Source organism: Somniosus microcephalus, chromosome 17, assembly GCF_052327205.1.
Source record: "Somniosus microcephalus isolate GS21.2 chromosome 17, FLI_Smic_1.0, whole genome shotgun sequence".
Taxonomy (NCBI): domain Eukaryota; kingdom Metazoa; phylum Chordata; class Chondrichthyes; order Squaliformes; family Somniosidae; genus Somniosus; species Somniosus microcephalus.
In genome coordinates, this window is record NC_141003.1 from 31,983,402 (window position 1) to 31,987,976 (window position 4,575).

Genomic DNA, 4,575 nt, shown 5'->3' on the forward strand with positions numbered 1-4,575 from the left:
TGGTCTGTGTCTGACCAGGGGAGACAATGGTCCGTGTGTGACCAGTGGAGACGATGGTCTGTGTGTGACCGGGGAGACAATGGTCCGTGTGTGACCAGTGGAGACGATGGTCTGTGTGTGACCAGTGGAGACGATGGTCTGTGTGTGTGTGACCGAGGAGACGATGGTCTGTGTGTGACCAGGAGACACGATGGTCTGTGTGTGACCAGGAGAGACGATGGTCTGTGTGTGACCAGGAGAGACGATGGTCTGCATGTGACAAGGAGAGACGATGGTCTGTGTGTGACCAGTGGAGACGATGGTCCATGTGTGACCAGTGGAGACGATGGTCTGTGTGTGACAAGGAGAGACGATGGTACGTGTGTGACCAGTGGAGACGATGGTCCGTGTGTGACCAGGAGAGACGATGGTCTGTGTGTGACCAGGAGAGACGATGGTCTGTGTGTGACCAGGAGAAACGATGGTCCGTGTGTGACCAGTGGAGACGATGGTCTGTGTGTGACCAGGGGAGACGATGGTCTGTGTGTGACCAGGGGAGACGATGGTCTGTGTGTGACCAGGAGAGACGATGGTCTGTGTGTGACCAGTGGAGACGATGGTCTGTGTGTGACCAGGGGAGACGATGGTCTGTATGTGACCAGGAGAGACGATGGTCTGTGTGTGACCAGTGGAGACGATGGTCTGTGTGTGACCAGGAGAGACGATGGTCCGTGTGTGACCAGTGGAGACGATGGTCCGTGTGTGACCAGTGGAGATGATGGTCTGTGTGTGACCAGGGGAGACGATGGTCTGTGTGTGAACAGGGGAGACGATGGTCTGTGTGTGACCAGGAGAGACGATGGTCTGTGTGTGACCAGGGAAGACGATGGTCTGTGTGTGACCAGGGGAGACGATGGTCTGTATGTGACCAGGAAAGACGATGGTCTGTATGTGACCAGGAGAGACGATGGTCTGTGTGTGACCAGTGGAGACGATGGTCTGTGTGTGACCAGTGGAGACGATGGTCTGTGTGTGACCAGTGGAGATGATGGTCTGTATGTGACCAGGAGAGACGATGGTCTGTGTGTGACCAGTGGAGACGATGGTCTGTGTGTGACCAGTGGAGACGATGGTCTGTGTGTGACCAGGAGAGACGATGGCCTGTATGTGACCAGGAGAGACGATGGTCTGTGTGTGACCAGTGGAGACGATGGTCTGTATGTGACCAGGAGAGACGATGGTCCGTGTGTGACCAGGAGAGACGATGGTCCGTGTGTGACCAGGAGAGACGATGGTCTGTATGTGACCAGTGGAGATTAGCCTAATCACTGGCAATTGAAAGTAGTCATAAATGTATATTTTTCAAGCTGGAAAGAGGTTACAAACAATGTAACACAGGGTTTGGTTGTGGGACATTTTTATATTTTATTCTAAATTAATGACTTGGTCAGAAGTAGCTTAAGCAAAATTTCCCAAACTTGCAGATGATGTCAAAATAACAGGCCAGGCAAATAACGAGGAACAACACAACCAGATCGGAAAAATATTGATCTTTTATGTAATTGGGCAAATAGATTGCACATGTGATTCAAGGTGGAAAATAATTGGTATGGGAACAAGAAACCAATAAAGGAAGTAAGTGTTAAATCGATGGGATTTTAATTTCCGCAGTGGCTTTCCTGCAATTCTGCCGTAACTTTGGCAGAAAAGGCAGGGAAACCCTGGGAAAATGGTGTAAGGGCTGCATTGGCCAGGATCAGTGCTGGAGCTGCCTCTTCAATCTGTGAGCTGCTCAAATGCACAAGCACCTCGCTGACGATGAGGTAATGAAGCCCAACCAGGAAAATTGCTCGGGCCTCTCGCTGCAGCCATCGGGTGGGGGCAATGGGCATCCCAACCACTTTTTGCTTGCTTTGGGCAAAAGTTCAACATCACACCCATGGAGTCACAGGTACGCAATTAAAATCCATCTGTGTTGAATTATCTGAAACAATTTTCACAAGGTATTGATCTAACATGTAGCTTTTATCATTATCAATTATTGTTCTCCATAGATCCCAGTGCAATGTTGTGGGTTTGAACTCCAGAATAAACCAATTTTTAATCATGTTCTTCACACTTTCTGAACAGAAAAACCTGTTTGGAGTTTTTTAAATTGCTGAGTTAGCATTTCATCTAATGAGTCTATAGTTTTCTTTCTCTTTCATCTCATGCATCATTTCATTACAAAACTAGGACTACAATAATCTATATATATAAAACGGTATGTCTCTCTGTCTGTCTCTCTGTCTGTCTCTCTGTCCGGTTATACAATCAAAAGTTATAGAGCGTACCTACACATATGTTATATCAAAAGAAAGCTCATCATTAGGGGACTCTTGTAGGTGTATTTACTTTTTGCTCGGACAAAAATTGTGCCGACGGTATCCAAAGAATGTTCAAAATTCCGCTCATTATCCGCTCATTTGCATCAAGTGGGGGCGGGTTCATTGTGTGTGCGGGCGGGCCATCCTACAGTTGAGTGACATGATGATTGACCAATCCTACAGTTCAGTGACCTGACGGTTGACCAATCGGTGCGTGTGTGGGCGGGCCTTATCATTCTGAACCGAGGTGAGTGGCCGCCATCTTGATTCCAAATTGTTCATTTCTTTTTCCCACTTTCTGCGTGTTTCTTTTCAAATCTACATTTCCAGCAAAAAAAAAGTTGCTTTTAAAACACAAATTGTTTTTTAAAAAAAGTTAATTAATTTGTAAATCTTTTCTCTAACATCTAGAATTTTCCTACCTTTCACCATTTTTCCAGGCCTGGAAGCCTGGGCCTCTATTGCCCAGCCACGCCCGAGCTAGGCACCTCCCGTCGCGCTCAACAAGCGGCTCCCGATCGCTGCCATCTTTGTGAAGGCTGGAGGGGGCGGGCCTGAGCCGAGCGTCGTCACCGCCGCCATCTTAGTAAAGGCGGGTGGGGTAGGAGTCAGCGCGCGCGAATTGAGTCCAGCCGGGCCTCATGCGGTAGGTTGCGCGGCGGCGTCTCTCTCTCTGCTCTTGAAGCCGGCTCGGGCGGGGCTCGGGAGATCAGGGTTCGGCAGATCGGGGCTCGGGGGGGGGGGTGCTCGGGAGATCGGGCCTTGGGAGATCGGGGGGGGGGCGAGCCTCAAGAGATCGGGGGACGGGGCTCGGGAGATCGGGGGGCGGGGCTCGGGAGATCGAGCCTCGGGAGATCGGGGCTCGGGAGGGTGGGGGGCGTGGCTCGGGAGATCGGGGCTCGGGAGGGCGGGGGGCAGGGCTCGGGAGATCGGGGCTCGGGAGATCGGGGGCGGGGCTCGGGAGATCGGGGGCGGGGCTCGGGGAGGTGGGTGGGCGGGGGGCGGGGCTCGGGGGCGGGGCTGCGGGAGGCGGGGGCGGGGCTCGGGGGCGGGGCTCGGGCTGACGGGGCGGGGCTCAGGCTGACGGGGGCGAGGCTCGGGCTGATGGGGGCGGGGCTCAGGTTGACGGGGCGCTCCCCTCCCCCCCTCTACAGTTCAAAATTCAAGTGTACATTGCAATCAATATGCTCCCAATTTACCGTACATAAATGGTATTCCCAGCAACTTATATGCTAATTCCTGGCGATTTATATATCCAAAGTCAACTGTACATAAAAGTACCCTTTTAACAATATCTAAACTCTATGTCCAACTTTCATACCTATTTCTTTACCTCTGGGTGATCGGTCCAGAAAAGCCGTAGGTTGCAAACATAGACTTAGCCAGCTTTCTTTGTTCCTCTGTTCTTCCTTCTTCTTCCATCTTTTTGAATTTCCCGCCTCTGGGTCATTTTTTTATAGGGCCTTTCTGCCGGCCCCACTCGTATATCACCATCTGCCTCCCTCTGATAGGTCAGTTTCACTCCAAAACTTCCCTGATTGGAGTTCCTTCTGCATGACACGTTCATGTTCCTGTGATGTGTGTGGGCGCGGGACTTCCTCTTCAACCCATGCTTCTCCTTCCTGTCCACAAACAAAGGACCATGCTGACCACCAGGCAAAGGACCCCCTGCTGACTTCCTACATTTTGAGTATTCCATAACCATTTCACAATTCGTTCTGAACTTTGATCTCCACACGGTAGCAGCGGTTTTGTTACGGTTTTTAGAATCTTACAATATGCACTGTGACCTCCTTGGAAAACCCTCTCCCCACATTGACTGAGTGCTTATAACATCTATTCCTCACTGAGATATATACCAGCAGAATGGGAACCATTTATACCCTCTCTTCCTGGTCCTCAGAATCGGAGGAAGAGCAGCCGCGGCAGCAGCATAACCAGGCACAACCGCAGCAGCAGCAACAACAACAGGAGCGCCAACCTTCTCCTCAGCCACCTGATGGGGGAAGAGGGCATTCGCGCAAGGCTGCACTGTGCTGCAGGAGATACCCCCAACACAGGAGGATGAACTTCCTCAACATGAGTGAGCAGCAGTGCCAAAGGAGGCTGAGACTTTCGCGAGAGGTTGTCGCTGATATCTGCACAATGCTGCACCAACATCTGCAGCCCAGAGGAGCGGCTGGACACTCCTTACCAGTGGCTGTCAAAGTCTGCACTCAACTTCTTTGCT